The 18406-nt window shown below is 35.8% G+C and overlaps 1 protein-coding gene across 1 annotated transcript in view; it reads left to right on the top strand.

Annotated features, from left to right (window-relative positions):
* Positions 1-18406, top strand: part of CTNNA3 (catenin alpha 3) — a 1292302-nt gene that overhangs the window by 254296 nt on the left and 1019600 nt on the right. The gene's annotated exons all lie outside the window — the stretch shown is intronic.

The following is an 18406-nucleotide window of genomic DNA, read 5'->3' as shown; positions in this document are numbered from 1 at the left end:
TCTCCAAAAGACTGTATCTTTCCCATGAACCATGCCATCTACTAAGTGGTTATGAAACTTAAACTTTGAAATTTGCAATTAACAATACTTGAGTTTTTTTAGGTTTAAAGAGCTCCTTTTAGTTTGCAACGAGTTTTCTCCTTTATGAGAAAGTTGTACCTTATTATATTTATATTTTTATATTTTAATTGAGGTAACATTGATTTATAACATTATATAAGTTTCAAGTGTACAACATTATTTTTCAATATCTGTATACACTGTAGCATGCTCACCACCAAAAGTCGTGTTTCTATTCATCACCATACATTTGTCCTCATTTACCAATTTTGCCCTACCCCACCCTCTTCCTTTCCAGTAACCACCAATCTCTTGTCTCTATCTTATGAGTTTCTTTTGTTTTATATTCCACATATGAGTGAAATCATACCTTTTTGGTCATTTTCCATCTGACTTACTTCACTTAGCTTACTATCCTCAAGGTCCATCTATGTTGTCGGAAATCAGAATATTTTACCTTTTATGGCTGAGTAGTACTCCCTTTATATATATGTGTCTATCTATTATCTATCTATCTATCTATCTATCTATCTATCTATCTATCTATCTATGTATCTATCTATGTATCTATCTATCTATCTATCTATCTATCATCTATCTATCAATCATCTATCTATAGATAGATAAATACCATATATCTACCATATATACCATATATATATGCCATACACACACACACACACACACATATATATATCTACATATATACCATATCTTCTTGATTCACTTATTCCTCAATGGACACAGGTTGTTTTCATATCTTGGCTATTGTAAATAATTCTGCAATGAACAGGGGCACGTATATCTTTTCAAATTAGTGTATATTTTGGATAAATACTCAGAAGTGGAATAGCTGGATCATATGGTAGTTGCACTCTTAATTTTTTGATGAACTGCCATACTATTTTCCATGTGGCTGCACCAATGTATAATCCCACTTACAGTGTGAGTGTTCCTTTTTAAAAAATATATATATTTTATTTATTTATTTTTTTACAGAGAGGAAGGGTCAGAGATAGAGAGTTAGAAATATCAGTGAGAGAGAAACATTAACCAGCTGCCCCCTACACACTTCCTACTGGGGATGTGCCCGCAATCAAGGTACATGCACTTGACCGGTATCGAACCTGGGACATTTCAGTCCACAGGCCGACGCTCTATCCACTGAGCAAAACTGGTTAGGTCAAGTGTTCCATTTTTTATGCATCCTATCAACACTTGTTATTTCTTTTTGCTGATAGCCATTGTTATAGTTGTGAGGTGATATCTCATTGTGGATATGATTTGCATTTCCCTAATAATTAGTGTTGTTGACCATCTTTTCATGTCTCTGTTGGCCATCTGTATGTTTTCCTTGGAAAAATGTCTATTCAGATTCTCTGTCCATTTGTTAATTGGGATGTTTGTTCTTTTGTTGTTGAGTTTGAGTTATTTAGATGTTTTGGATATTAACTCCTTAGTGGAACTATTATTTGCATTTATATTTTCCCATTTGGATGATTGCCTTTACGTTTTGTTAAAAGTTTCATTTTCTGTGCAAAAGCCTTTAAGTTAGATATAGTACAATTTGTTTATGTTTGCTTTTGTTTCCCTTGCTGTCAAGTCCACAAAAATATTTCTAAGACTGATGTCAAGGAGCTTACTGCCAACGTTTCCTTATTTTTTTATGGTTCAGGTCTTATGTTCAAGTCTTAATCCATTATCATTATATTCATATAATCAATCTGTTGTCCCATTTATTTGTGTATTCATTGGTTGATTCTTCTTGTGCCAAACAAAGATCGAACCTGCAACCTTGGCATATCAGGACAACGCTCTAACCAGCTGAGCTACCCAATCAGAGCTGTGCTTTGCCAATAACATTTTTTTTGTCCTTGGCTGGTCAATTTACCAGGTGGTAAACTTCCCTTTGTAAAATTTTTTGAATTTAGGCAGTTAGATTTCTATAATGAGGCGATGTAAGAGAAAATAAACACATAAAAGATAAAGCTAGATAGGTGAAAATCTAAAATTTGCAAAATGAAGGAAGTCCCCCAAACTAGTCATTTAATGTGTGTTTCACACTCATAGCTGTGATGAATTTGGAAACACACTGAGGCTTTGGAAGCAGTGACCTGCATTTGGACTATGTTTCTCCCTTCAATGGCATGTTATTCAGCCTCTGTGTGTCTCAGTTTCCTAACTATAAAACAGGTAAATATAGTACCTCATATAGTGGTTTAGGAGGATCTAGTGTGACAGTGTAACCGGAACATAGTAAGCCTTTAATAGTTATTGTTAATAGCTTTTAAAAAATGTAATAGTGAATTCTGCAGAGGGACTCCACACACAAAGAACAAGGTGCTGAAGTCAGCCAGGCTTTATTTAGTCAGAATCCCATTTCTGCTCCTTCTAGCAGCAGCACGGTTTGGGGTTAGTAACTGACCCTCTCTGAGCTTCTTTCTTCCTCTTGAAAATGGATCTAAATCAAGTACGTTCAATGAGACAAAATATGCAAAGTCCCTGACCCACAGTAAGTTCTCAGTAAACTGTACTGATTATCCATTTTTTTATATTTTCTGAGTATAAAATTTTGTAAAGTAATAGCTTCTATATCAGTGGTTTCAGCCTTCCTAATGCTGCGACCCTTTAATACAGTTCCTCATGTTGTGGTGACCCCCAATTTCATTATTACAAATTGAACATAATTAAAGCATAGCGATTAATCACAAAAACAATATGTAATTATATATGTGTTTTCCGATGGTCTTAGGCGACCCCTGTGAAAGGGTCGTTCGACTCCCAAAGGGGTCGCGACTCACAGGTTGAGAACCGCTGTTCTATATGATCTTTGTTCCAATGTTTGTATGTTTTTTTTAAACTATCTTTTATTTTTAAATTTAATTTATTTTATTTTTTCCATCACCATTTATCCCTTCTATCCCCTCTGCCAACCCTCTCCCCTCTGCAGTCACCACACTATTGTGCAGGTCCATGAGTTCTCTTTTTCTCCCCTTTTTGCTCAGTCCGTCCCCCCCCCCCCCCCACTCCCACCAGAGCTATCTGCCTGCTTTCTATCACAGACACCAGTAAAAAGCTGACATTACCAAATTACTTTATTGGCTGACACTATTTTTGGTATTGGATTCCAGTCCCAGCAGCTTTGTGACTTAAATGTAAATTTCATCTCATCAGCGTCGCCTCATTTATTGGAGCTGAAGTTCTCCTTCCCTGGGGGAGCTGTCCTTTTCTGCTCCGATTGGCGAGTTCTTCACCAGCGACAGCAGAGTGCTCCTTACCCTCAGCCCTGCCAGCAGCGGAAGTGTGTGCAAACCCTCAGAGTCTGGGGTGTGAATCAGTTGGCATTTTATGGAATTTCACATCTGGTCCTTCTTTCTTTAGTTGGCGCGTCCTTTCCCTGGCATTGAGAGAAGGGCTTATGAACAGCGTCCTTACCAAGATGGAGCAGGGAGGCAGGAACGCAGAAGATGGAGGTTCCTTGGTGCCACTCTAAATCCTTCCTTGCCGAGTGAGGCATTCTTCCTGTTTTATGAATAGGTGCTTATAAAGAATGAAGGCAACCATCTGCGCTTGTTAATATACCCCATGGACTTTAATGCCGCAGGAAAAGATTCTACACAGTGTTCCACAAATCATTGCGTTAGTAACCTTTTCTCCACCCCTGACTTTTATCTCTCAGAACGGTGCGGAGGCACCCCGGAAAGTTGTTGAAAGTGGTGTTTATGACGCTATAATAAAAAGATACCCGATCACAACAGCACTAGGGCTGAAATCACTGCGGTTCTATCAGGGTTGGAGTGTTGTTTTGGGCTTCTGGGAGGTGATGAAGCTGAAGGCTGAAGCCGTAGCTCATTTGTTAAAGGCGAGTCGCAGGGCCTGGCAGTGATGACTGACTAGTTTGAACGAATACTCTAGCCACCGCTTGTGATATCGCTGTGAGCTGCTTACCATCTGGCCCTGCTCACCTGCATAGACTGAGTTTTCTCTAAATGCCATGTTCAGGCATCAAGCTTTCTCTCCTTTGCCCCACAAATAATTCAAGTCAGCATGTTAATGACTTGAACTTGCAGAGTTCTTTCTGTTTAAATGTTTTTTTTGCATCAGACTGATTTAAAGAACCCAAGAATCTGTCATTTCAGAATGAGCAGGAATTTACTCTGATGCTTGCCTTGCTGGTGATCAGTCGTGTTTTTCACCTCTTCTCTGAGATATTTGCATTATCATTTTTAGTGTTATCGCTGCCTTTTTTTCTGGCAGTTTTAAATCACTTTAAGCTTTATATTCTTGTTTCTAGTTTCATTTGTCCTTCTTTCTGCTTCTGATAGGAAAATTTTTCCCCTAAAGCTCTACAGGCAGTCTTTTTGTGGAACCACCGTGGGAATGTGGGGGTGTTTGTTTTTTAAATGGTTATGGGTTTTGTGATTTGTGGAGGTGTAGACATACTTTTCTGACATTTATAGATCCTGTCAACAGTTTATATTCTAGATTTCCTTCGTAAAATATCCTTGCAATCTATTATCTGTCCAGAGGTAGTTCCGCCTAACGTAAGCAGGGGAATCGCAGGTTCACCAGTGATAAACTTTACTGTCTTCTCAAAATCTATATTGTTATCTCCAGTCATCTGCAAGTCTGTTGTTCTTCAATTTGAGTGAATGTTCTACTTTACAATTTTTAAAAATAGTTATAGAAAAGTCAAGAAAATCACCCCTTTTAATATTGTAATTTTTATAATATAGTAAGAAGTAGGTTAGATAAGGTCTCCTGTTATTTGTCATGGGGATTAAATTTATTATTAAATGCCAATTCAGTGTTTATTTGATTATAAAATTTGTGATTTGTAATAATCAGTGCCTTTTTTCTTTTTCCTTTCTCTTTTTCTATTTATTTTTAATTAAAAAAAAAGCATGTGACTATTGTCATCTTCTTTGGGATTAGTGATTTGTACTTTGATTTCCTGTCTTTAATTCTAGAGCTTTTGATAAACAGTTACATCCTTTCTTTTGTTTCTTTCTTTGTTTTGTTTTAGTATAAATAATAATATACCATTAAAATGTATTGGGTAGTACATTGAAATGATGTGATAATATATGTAAAACTCTTAGAACAGTGCCTGACATAGTAAGTGTTACATTAGTGTTAACAGTTGATTTTTAAAAACATGGGCATTGTATTTAAATAGTAGAATTCTGCGTAGCTGTTTATATAAAGGAAAAAAAACCCCAACAAGAACTAGAGGCAGCATGATGGAAAATGAGGCATTTTCCTCTGATTTCTCTTTTCTGAATTATTTTCTATGCCATCTATCCCTTGCTGACCTTACTGAGCATTGTAGTTTTGAGATTTTAGACTAAATGGAGACAAAGAAATTATTTTGAATAAATGTAGGCATGTGAAATGACAGCCTCATTAAGCTATAAAAAAATGAACTTATTCAGGGAACAGTCATAGGTTTTTTTCAGAGGCTTTTTAGATTCATAATTCTGGTGATGTTATGCATGTTATGCAATGTGGTTCTCAGCCAGAACTAATGAGAAAGCATACCTCTGTCTTCTCCCTACTCCACTTTATTTTGCATTCTATAATCAGTCTTCACATTAAAATGCCTTAATTTCTTCGCAAAATACCTCCCTCTCGATACCACAGTGTGGATATTTCTGACATGCAGTTTTTCAAGTGCTGTTTTTGAAGATGATTCAGATATTGTTCAAGTTTCATAATTAATTCTAAGACCTTTTAACTCATTGAACTCAGTTAAATTGCAGGCAATGTTCTTAGCATCTCTGTCCCTCTTGGTTCCTCCCCGTCCCCCCCCCGCCCCCATGCAAAAGCATAGAGTCTTTATTCAAGCCCGGGGCTTGGTCCCTCTGCCTCCCCTATCAATGCAGCGATAGGGTGCGAGAGAGAGCCCCAAGTCCCATGACCCTCTTGGTTTTGAAAACTTGGCCTTGCATTAAGTTTGGGAAGATTTTGAATACCTTTTGTGTGAATTTTGTCATCTCCTCGTTTTAACACATCTGTTTGCCAATGTGAGCTGTGCTTGTGTACATAATCAGCGTTGTCAGGGTGGCTCTAGGCCAGTCTTGGAGCACAGGAAGCCCTCTGCTTATTAAAAACCATCCCTCAAGCTGACTGACAGGCGGACTGACCATAAGCATGATCACTGACCCCTTTCTATTGCAGAGCATTTTACACTTTAAATTTTTTTTGTCCAAAAGAGTAATGTTTTATCAGTGGCAGTCGCATAACATGTTTTGATTCAATGTTATTCATACCTGCAGCGTTTGAATTTCAAAGATGGCATTATGGGAGGGCATTTCCTGCCTACTGGATTGAAAATGAGATTCCAGCCTCTGGCTATGAGAGATAGTTTGGAGGGAGGGAGGGGACTTTCTGGGCACTTGTGGAATCACAGCTACCATCTTTTCCTTGTTGAAGGTAGTCCCTAAAATTATTTTGTGGAGAAAGTATTTTACATTTGTTGCCAAATTTCTCCATCAAGACTACTTAGAAAGGGCAAACTGATGATAAAGAAACAGCAAATGCTATTACGTGTTTTAGGGTCCAGTCCATACTCGCTTCTGTTCTGCACACTGGCTCTTTTAGATCCTTGTCCAAATGTGGCGTCACTTCTCATCAGGAGTCTGCATTCCTTAGGACCTGTCTCCTGGCCTATCTACCCTTTCCTTTTCATCATCATTCCGAGTGAGACACACCTCTGTGGTGTACTCCCTCCAGATAATGGCTCTTATTTAGCAAATGAACTTACTGGGTTCATTTGTTATCTAGCACGGTGCTAATGTATATAGAATATGCTTACCAAATACATATAGTTTGATTAATCACTTCTGTAGGGATATTGGCATATCATAAAAACCACTGAAGAGATGATACTTTAATTCAGAGTAATGGATTTATAATGGTGAAATTGCATACAGTAGGCAGAACAGTCAAGGAGGTGTGTTTGGAAAGGTGGCTTTTGAACATCATTCCAATCACACTTTATGCCTTTGTTACTTATAAAGCAACTCCACTTGAGTGATCATAGGAAAGAGGCAAAATTAGAGAGCAAAGTCACCTAGCATCCTGTGGCTGAGAAACAGAATGTATTTGTCAGGCAAAAGCATGGAGGGTCATGGGAATTAGAGGCAAGGAAGTTAGAATGTAAAGTAGTGTAAAAATAGTCATGAAGTAGGGAGCAGGCAGCCGTCTCAGGGATATATATTCTGTATACATTTTATAGTTCAAGTTCTTTTACATATATGTTACCATATTATAATCTTTTCCAACCCCCTTCTGATAAGGATTACTTATTCTTTGTAAAGTGACCCAAGCCTCCAGACTCAATGACTTGCTCAGGGTCTTATTGACTTGCTGAGAAGCAAGTGAGCCAAACTTATATCCAGATCTTTTCATTCTAAATGCTTTATAAAATTTTGAATGCATAATACAACATCAGAGTGAAGGCTGAAATTTGAATTTGTAGATTTATGTTTCAATCCTAAAGCTGGAAAAGAAGGTCTAAAGATATGTCACAAAACTTTGTGGGTAAAAACAGAGAGAGACAACCAGGAGACACTAAAAGACACTAAAAGACAGACTATCTTGGATTTCACTCTGCGGGACATTTAGGTTCTTAGAATGGGGACTTGGGTGATAGTAGTAGTGCACAACTAAAAGCTTAAAAAATGTGAACACTTATAAGTATGTTTTGGATAATATTCTTAAGAGACTCTTTGAGCTCCTCTAACCCTAAGACAGTATTGAGCCTAAGAGAAAGCATAAAGTTACATATTGAGATGAGGAACACTAAAGTGCTTTCTCCTGAGAAAGTGACCAATTTTTAAGATCCATTCAACATTGCAGCTTTAATTTTTATGGAAAGAGAATATTATTATATTCTTCACTTTACTATATAAAGTGAATATTATTCAAGGTTAAAAAAAATTCCAGGCTAAACAAAATGCCATGACGCACTTACTGTTGGTAAACCATGTATGGTTACTTTAAGAGAATTTGGATACTATGAAAAAGATGTTCAGAAATAATCATTGTAGAAATAAGTAATGAAATCCAGATTTTTGAAGAGGAGTTCTATTTGTAGAGGGAACCAGGGAAGGGCTTATCCTTGTTAATATCTGTACCTTAGGTGCCTGGCACATTGTCTGACTCACAGTAGACAGTATATTACGGAAATGAATGGGTTCTTGAATTATTGGGCATTTGAGTCAGTTTTGTTAAACTTTGTGATGATGATGTAAGTAGAGTCTAAAATGGTTATTACTTTTCCGGTCCTGAAGGTCATAGCTGAACACTTCTTGTTTTCTATTTCAGAAAAGCTCTCAGGTATATTTACAGTAATCTGCACAAAAATCTTAATTCTACATTCTATTTTATACTCTCTGTAATATTGTTTGCTCATAATTGCTTTTAACTAAAGAAAAAATTTAGTTTTCCTTACCCAAATAGTCTTAAAAAAGAAAAACAAGACAAAAAAATGTATAAATAAAAGGGACTAGCCCTAACCGGTTTGGCTCAGGGGCTAGAGCGTCGGCCTGCGGACTGAAGGGTCCCAGGTTCGATTCTGGTCAAGGGCATGTACCTTGGTTGCGGGCACATCCCCAGTAGGGCATGTGAAGGAGGCAGCTGATCGATGTTTCTAACTCTTTATCCCTCTCCCTTCCTCTCAGAAAAAAAAACAATAAAATATATTTTAAAAAGGGACTAAATGAGTGATTCAATGACAGAATTATGAGGAAAAAAACCACATGCATGAAACACTAGTCCAACCCAATGTTTAAGAGAACCTTGCACTTTTATGCGGTGGGTCAGAATCAATGTACTGGAGTGTCCTTATTAAATCCAAAACCTCACTGAGTAAAACATTAAGGTTATAAATATAAAACAAACACAAGCCAAGAGACACAAGATATCTCGTTGTATCATTTCCCACATTATATGTAATAAGGCATTCATGTCAGAACATAATTAGAGCAAGAACACTGCCCAGGTATAATGTGAGGGAATTAATGTGGCCACGAGAACATTAGCTTTTGCCTTTGCTAGTGTAAACTGAAATTAGTGCTTTCAGCATTGCACTCTAGGAGCCTTTATACACTTTATTATTTGGATTATTTTTTGAGTTGTAAGACTACAAAACCCATCTTTAACTCCCCAAGAACCTGCTTATTCTTAAAACAACAGGTTCAGAATTATATCTATGCAATTATCACTCACATAGTTAAAAAGCCAAGCTGATCACATGATGACCAAGAGACTATTTAAATAACTATTGTTTGATATTATTTTATAGTTATAAAAAGACTATGTGCTATCAGAATTCTAAAATTATAAATATGTTTACAGGTGGAAACTGGTTAAATGAATAACTCATAAGTGAACAAGTGCTTATGTAGGCCTAAAGTATTATCAAGGATGCTTTTTTTATTTGAAGGAAGACACTAATAAACAGAATTTGTATTTTGCCATTTTAAATCTTTTTTATTTAACTAAACTTTTAAACTTGTAAATGTCTAAGTTGAACTTCTTCTGAGTGTCCATGATGTTGAAGTTTTGCTATTTTCCTTCCTGTATTGACCGGCTACCTCCTTATTCGATCTTAAATTATCTTAATTAAAGCTTAGATTAAATATTTTATATTGTGTACTGGTACTTTCACCAGTGGGAAATAAATGCCTAACATCACTTGAAAACTTTTCAAAGCAATGTTAAAATCCTAGATAATTAACCCTTAGGGATAACCCTAGAGCAGCGGTTCTCAACCTGTGGGTCGCGACCCCTTTGGGTGTCGAACGACCCTTTCACAGGGGTCACCTAAGACCATCGGAAAACACATATATAATTACATATTGTTTTTGTGATTAATCGCTAATTATGTTCAATTTGTAACAATGAAATTGGGGGTCACCACAACGTGAGGAACTGTATTAAAGGGTCGCGGCATGAGGAAGGTTGAGAACCACTGCACTAGAGTATCCCATCTATGTCATTTAATTGAATTAGGGATGAAAAGGTTTTAGGGAAAATCTGTCATCCTTTTGGGTGCTCCTTCACGCTGGTAAATATCCAGTAATAATGAAATGTATGTGTCCATTACTTTTCCCACAAAGTGATATAAAGCAACGTGGTTTTTTATGTTTTATATTTATTGTTAATTTAACAAGAAAAAGAAATGCAATGCTCTAATATTTTTAGCTGTTAAATTGGATTTTTTAAAAAAGGCAATGAGGTGATTAAGTGAACAATTCAGGTGGAAGCATAGGTATTGCTTCCCCCAGTATCAAGGGTAGGTTCCCTAGTTCGATGAATGATCAATGCAGTCAGAGAAAATTAATTTACGCTGAATTAAAGAAAGAGAGCAAAGCGCAGGAAAGGCGGTTGCAAATGATGTTTTTCATAAAGGTTTAATTAAGTGGCTTAAATCCCTAAGCTTCAAAGGTCTCATTGTAATCTCGCTCAGTTCAGTGATAGAGAAGAGAATGAAATGTAACAATGTATGGAAATTTCAAAGAAGGGAAACCACAGTCCTCTTGCTGCTATTCTTATTGTCTCTTACCTATTATTTCTATTAATATCTATATAATATCTATAGAATATAGGGTATGTATAATAGTGCTGGCACATAGTAATCACTGCATGTAGAGTCTATTAGCCTATATGCTTATAAAGTATACATAGAAGAAACAGTCTTAGTATTGTTGGGATTTTAGGCTGTGTATTTTTTCCTCTGCATACTTTCTGATAAAGAGATAATTGGAGAATTTAGAGTTGTGATAGATTTCAGAAATTATTGAGGTTTTTTACTGTAGGAATAACCACACAAAATTTTGTTGTTTTAGAGTGATACTTCGTCATTATGTATTTTGAACTAAACCGAAACAGAATCTTGAGGGCCATGTTGGGACATTTCCTTTATGAGCTCACTTTTCCTGCCAGTACTTGCCATATCAAAGGTCGCAAGATGGCAAATCCTGGAAAGAGCAATACAGGAGCTTGTAAAGATTTAGGAAATATCAGGGGTGGAGCAAACAAGTGCAAAAATGAGAAGAAAGTCAGGGACATGGAAAACAGTGTGGTGATTGCCACGGGGAGGTGGAGGAAGATATAGTGGGGACAAATGGTGCTGCATGGAGACTTGACTTGGGGTAGTGACACACATACAGTGTACAGATGCTGTGTTGTAGAATTGTGCACCTGAAACCTGTATAATTTTGTTAACCAGTGTTACCCTAATAAATTCAATAGAAAAGAAATTGGTAAGAAGACAGTATTGATTAAATTTTTTTTTAAAAAAGCCTTCTCTCTATACATAAGACATAGAAGGAAGAAAAGGCATTGGGAACCTTGTCACCCATGTAGTAGACACTCAGTACATGTCTCGTATGATATGGTTCAGCCCTGGTGTGCTGGATCCTGAGTCTGATTGGGCAATCAGGGATGAACTGCAGATGTTTGAGTGGCCCTCATGTTGCATCACCTCCTAGCCCTCCTGTGTTGGCCCAGCCATAGCACCAGGATTCTTTTTGCTTTGTTCTGCTAGTCAAGGTTCATCTCCATCTCCATCTTTGTTGTTGTCATTATTATCGTCATCAACATCATTAAACATTATTGCTTTCATTTGTGGTTTTCTTGGTATTACTCTGTTAGAGAAAGCACTGCAAGAAACAGCTGTGATCTCCGCATTCTCTGTTACCTCCTCTGACTTTGTATTCCCTACTCCGAAAGGTAAATCTCTGATGGCCTCCATTATAGATGTTTGCTTCAACCAGTATTTTACCTAATGATTAGAGAGGCAGAGAAAGAGAGTGAGGGTAAGAGAGGGGGTGCATATTGTCATTCTCATCCCTCCTTCAAATTATATTCTTTGGAATATTCAGACGGTAGATTAACCCCTTGTATTTTTACTTCCTCTACATTTTCCTTGTCTCGTCTCCATATCTGGTCTAGGAAACTACAGACAGTAGGTGAGCTTCTAATTTTTCCTTTCTTCCTTTCTTCTGGGGTTTGATTCTGTTCCTCAAACTGGTCAATTTTCTGATGCTGAACACTACTTCCAACTATGTTTAAGTGAGCACTGCCTCCCTCCCTCCAAATCTGGATTCTTTATTGTTGGGACTTGGCCATTTGCTTGCATATTCTAGAAAATATTCTATTTCTAATTTATACTGAGATTATTTTCCATTGATCTGGCTTATTTAAATGCTTTAAGCCAGCAGTTTTCCACACCCAGCTTGCCTTGATGTTGCCTTTTCTTTTTCCTCATTGGCCCTGAGTTTCCAAAGTATTAGCATACTTCAAGTCTGAGACCTGCTGATTATGACATGGTGTTCCTGTATTCCTCTTTCTGATGATGCAATCAATGTGTATGTGTTTGTCTTTATTTTTAACCACTTTATTAGTTATTACATTTACATACCATATGATTTACATACTATTACACTCACCTGTTTATTTTTCCAAGGGTTTTTCATACCTTCAAATGAAGTGTGTCCAGTTTAAGCACTAATCATTAATCTACATATATAGTAAAAGAGACATATAGGTACCTTTCAGGAAAAGTAGTTGCATTGGTCTTATAATTGAGCATAGCATATTTTTTCTATAGTATATTTTAGAATAATTTACTCATTTCCTTAAAAGATTGATGTCTTGGGGATTCATCTAAATTTTATGAAAGGCTATTTTATAGTCTATTGAGCGGTGGAGTTAGAAATATTTTTCTTAGTTTCAAAATACATTTTTTTGTTAGTTTTACCTCTTTTTACCAAATTTTATACTTTTTAACTCACTTTCTATTTTCAGTTCAGAAAAAAAGCAATCAAACAATAAAATCAAGGACAGGACACTTTGAGACAAAAAAGTAACTTACAAAACCAAAAATAGCTCTGAAATGATACTGCTGCAAGAGTCTTTGAGGTTACAGAAGACTGTAGACCAGGGGTGGGCAAACTTTTTGACTTGAGGGCCACAATGGGTTCTTAAACTGGACCGGAGGGCCAGAACAAAAGCATGGATGGAGTGTTTGTGTGAACTAATATAAATTCAAAGTAAACATCATTACATAAAAGGGCACGGTCTTTTTTTTTTTTTTTAGTTTTATTCATTTCAAACGGGCCGGATTCGGCCCGGATCTGGCCCACGGGCTGTAGTTTGCCCACGGCTGCTGTAGACCCAAAATGTTAAATCACATTCTTTTTAAGGAATGAAGAATTTTCTGAGATTTGGGGTGAAAACACAGCTTATAGAAGAAAGATATTTAAAATATTACCTTTCCTGCAGTGTGCACTCTTTCATGTAGGAATCATGGATTTATTCTTAACTCCTCACACAGTGCCTGACACATAATGAATCCTCGATAAATGATGAATAAATGGATAAATTATATTCAGCACTGCTTAAATCTTCATTGGAAACGTGCACACCATTGCTCCACTTGCATATGGTTAAAACCAAAAAGATTAATGACTGACAGTTGTTGGTTGAAGGTAACTGCATGATGTGCAGAGAATAACATGATTTAGAAATCTGCTTTTAAAACATTTAAACCATTTTTGATGACAGCTTTATTTGTTATCTTTTTCCATCTATACTCAGATATGCTAAATAATTGAAGTTTGTTTCCTTAAAGATTTTGTGCTCATCAATTTATGGATACTCCATTTAATTCACCATGTAGCAGCTAGAAGAATATTCATTTTCTACTCATTTTCATCAGAAGTCATATACCATTAGGCATTATTTCAACACCATTAGTCTGCTGTTTTTAATCAGGCAATTGGATGATGTTGTAGTTGACATGCCTGAGAGCAGTCAGGTATAGACTTTGATCCCACAACCACACAGAAAGAAGAGCACCACAACTTAAAAAAAATAAAATTCAGACATGGAATACCACGTTGGTGCTGTTCTGTGTTTACTTCTTTGTGAACACCTCACCTTCTTGATCCAGCACTTATTTTCCATATAAATTTTAGGATTTTAAAAATTTTGATGATTGTTTTAGTTGAAAGAGCTTGTCAAAGAATCTGGAAAAAAAAATCTATGGTCAACTACAGAGACCTATCAATTTCAAGCTAATGAAGACAGGATAACAATACCCCAAATTGTAACATGATTTTGTTATTGGATATTGATTGCATTTTCTCCAAACTTACTTCACAGCAGAAAAATGTTAAACTCTGCTAATGCCAGCAAAAGCTCCATAAAGACTTTGAATACAAGAGTGGCATTAAAACAGGATTATTAAATATGTACAATTTAAAGTGCATAATTCAGTAGTTTTTTGTATAGTTGCGAGTTGTGCAGTGGTTAATCTAATTTTAGAACAATTTCATTACTTCCAAAGGAACCCTGTACCCATTAGTAGTTGTTCTCCTCACACCCCTGCCCAAGGAACCACTAATCTAGTTTCTGTCTATAGAATTGTCTAGGTTGGACATTTCATATAAATGAAATCATACAGTGTTGTCTTTTGTGACTGGTTTCTTTGACTTAGCATTAACTTTTCAAGATTCATCCATCTTGTACCATATATCAGTACTTTGTTATTTTTTTATTGACAATACTTCATTATGTAGATATACTCCATTTTATTTCTCCATTCATTAGTTGATGGACCTTGGGGTTTACAATTGTTGGCTATCATGAATAATGCCGCCATGAACATTCATGTATAAGTATTTATGTGGACATATATTTTCATTTTTCTTGAGTATGAATTGAGGAGAGGAATTGCTGGGCCATATGGTAACTCTATGACTAACATTTTGAGGAACTGCCAGACTGCTTTCCAAAGTGGCTGCACCATTTTACACTTCTACTAGAAATGTGTGAAAGCTCTGTTTTTATTTAAAATCCTTGCCAACACTTGTTATCCTCTTCTTTTGATCATAGCCATCCTAGTTGGGGTGAAGTGCTATCTCACTATGGTTTTATTTGCATTTTCCTGATGGCTAATGATGTTGAGCATCTTTCATGTGCTTGTTGGCCATCTGTATATCTGATTTGGAGGGATGCCTATTCAGATCCTTTCCCACTTTTAATTGGATTATCTTTTTACTATTGATTTTTTATAGTTCTTTATATAATTTAGAAGCATAACCTTTAACACATACATGATTTGCAAAAGTTTTCTACTATTCTCTGTGTTGCTTTTTTTATCTTCTTAATGATATCCTTTAGTGCAAAAGTTTTGATGAAGTCTACTATATGTACTTTTTCTTTTATTATTTGTGTTTTTGTTGTCATACCTAAGAAATCACTGTCTAATTCAAGGTTGTAAAAATTTACTTCTATGTGATCCATTTTGAGTTAATTTTTATATATGTTATGAAGCAACAGTCTTTTTTCTGTATATAAATATCCAGTTTCCCTAGAATCATTTATTGAAAGGATTATTCTTTATCTATTGAGTTGTTTTGGTGTCCTTGATGAAAATCAATTGACCATAAATTTAAGGGTTTATTTTTGGACTCTCATTTCTGTTCCATTGATCTATATGTCTATCCTTATGCCACTAACACACTTTTTGTAGCTTTTTATTAAGTTTTGAAATTGGAAATTTTGAGTCCTCTAACTTTGTTCCTTTTAAAAATTGTTTTATTCATTCTGAGGTCATATTCATATTTCCATGAGAGTTTTAGGTTCATCTTGTCAATCTCTGTAAAAACACAGCTGACATTTTGATAGAAATTACACTGAATTTGTAGTCCAATTTGGGGGAATATTGACATCATAACAATATTAAGTCTTCTAGTCTATGATATGGAAAGTCATTTTAGTTATTTAAGTCTTTTAAAATTTCTTTTAATGATGTTTTGTAATTTTCAGTGTAGAAGTCTTATGCCACTTTTATTAAATTTATTTCTAGGCATTTTATTTTTTATACAATTGTAGAATAGTTTCCTTAATTTTATTTTCAGATCATTCACTGCAAGTGTATAGATATACCATTGATTTTTCCAATATTGATATTGCATCCTACAACCTTGCTGATCTTGTTTATTAGTTCTAATAGTATTTTTTTTTTTTGTGAATTTCTTAGAATTTTCTATATTCTAAGTCATGTTATTTTCAAACAGAGATAGTTTTACTTCTTCCTCCCCAATCTGAACCCTGTTTATTTATTTTTCTTCCTTAAATTATCTGACTAGAACTTCTAGTACAACACTGAATAAAAGTGAAAGAGGACATGCTTGCCTTATTCCTGATCATAGGGAGAAAGCCTTTAGTCTTTCATCATTGAGTTTGATCTTAGCATGGGTTTTACATAGATTCCCTTTGTCAGGTTGAAGAACATTTTTGTCTTTTTTCACTGAAATTGAATGTCTCTGAGTATGCATTTCTTACAAATCCAACAGTGAATAAAAATAGGAATGAAAATTCAACTTAATTTGGGGTGGTAGAAGCTAGAGAATCTTAAGGAACATAGCTGAACAATTAGACCAAGGGTGATGTACTGTCATTTTCCTTGTACATTATGCTTTTAAAAGAGGTTATATTGAAGAGAACTAGGTCTTCCTAGGAGGATTTTTTTCATACTTACTGTAGAAATAGTCCTTATTAACTAATGTTTTAGAGATCTGTGTCTCATGCCTTTGAATGGCCCATGGGTTTGGATAATGATTAAGGTTTAGTGTAAACTGTAGTAACTCTAAATCATTTATGTGGCAATAATTTATCATGGATTGGAATGACCACTGCTATAAATTTATAAGATATTTAGTGATATTTAACATCAAAGGTAGCCTTATGCTTCATCTGGACTATACAGACCTTTGTGATATAGCCATAAAATCATCTTGATGGCAGTAAAGAAATGAAGGCATTCTCATTGACTCTGGTATGCAAATATGGAATGAATTTTTGAATGCTTTATTTCTGCATTAGAGGAAAACACCAACCTTCTGGGAGTTTTCTGCATTCCAGCATTTTGCATCTGTTGTATTTATGATAGAAACAAGGCAGAGGAAAAAAAAGAGTATTTAGTCATCTGCTGATTCCATTTGGTGCTAAACACATACTTTTCTCTAGAGTGCAAGAATGCTAATTTATTTTATGTACCAGGGTGGACTGTAGCCATTCCAAAAGACACAAGAATTTAAGTTGGCCAAATCTAAACCATAAATACTCTGCACATGGACATTCCATGCTCAGTATGTAATTCTTGAGTAAGGCAAAAATCTTTGTTAATTAGAGATCTGGGTTTTAAATACAACTTACCTTATACTAGGCAGGCACAGAAGTTGCCTTTTAACTATAGCCATTATATTTTGAATTCAGAAGTGTTCTATATGTATTCTGGTAAGCATGACATATGACCTAAGTCAAACTCATAAGTGAGTCCTAAGATGTACAGGTGAACTTGTTCTAAGATCTGTCTCTGAAATGAGAGATAAAAGGGGACAAGAAATTTTGTGCTGTATATTTTCTCAGATATGACTAGACACTGTTCTAGTACTTTGCCCCCATATGAGATAGGATACATTTTTGTATGTGTGATCAGTAAGATGTTTCAAATTATAAATTTTTATTTTGGCTTGATGTACATTCATTCATTAGATAGATATTTATCAAGTATCTTTCATTTGTCCTCATGAAGTTTACATTCCATTGGAGAAGACATAAAGCAAACATAATACATAATTATAATATAAAGTATGTTGGTGACAAATAGTAAGGAAAAGAGAAAGCAGGGTTAGGGGATATGGCATATTGAATGTGGAATTATTGGTTGAACTTTTAGATAGGATGGCTAAAGGAGCCCTCACTGGAAAGTTCATTTTTGAGTAAAGACTCAAAAAAAAAAAAAAAAGTGAGCGAGTGAGCCAGTTATGGATCTAGAAGAGTGTGCCAACCAATGTGATGGCCTAAGGTAGGGACATGCCTGTTTTTAGAGAAACAGCAAGGAGGTCCGTGAGGCTGGATCACAGTGAACAAGAAAAGATCAGGGATGAGGTCAGAGAGATTTGTTGAATGGTTTGATCAAAGCGGTGACACCATAACTTGCTAGAGGTGAGAAGAGGTCAAATTCTGGATAAATGAGGGTAAAAGTGATAGGATTTGCTGACAGACTAGATGTGAGATTCAAAAGAAAGAGAAGTGAAGGAGGACAGCAAAGTTTTTGGCCTGAACAACTGGTGGAATTGCTATTTATGAACTGGCGAAGACGGGGGGGGTAGTGGGTTAAGGGGCAGTATCAGAGCTCAGCTTTCAATACGTTATGTTTGAGATGCCTGGTAGAGGGCCATCTGACTTTTAATGACAGTCGTTGGGGCTCTCTTTTACCTGGTGCTTTTTGAAACGCCCAGCTGCCTTTCTAGGAAGCATC

The sequence above is a fragment of the Myotis myotis genome, unplaced genomic scaffold, assembly GCF_014108235.1.
Source record: "Myotis myotis isolate mMyoMyo1 unplaced genomic scaffold, mMyoMyo1.p scaffold_m19_p_15, whole genome shotgun sequence".
Taxonomy (NCBI): domain Eukaryota; kingdom Metazoa; phylum Chordata; class Mammalia; order Chiroptera; family Vespertilionidae; genus Myotis; species Myotis myotis.
The sequence above is the reverse complement of the archived record's forward strand: the minus strand, read 5'-3'. Positions and strand labels throughout refer to the sequence as shown.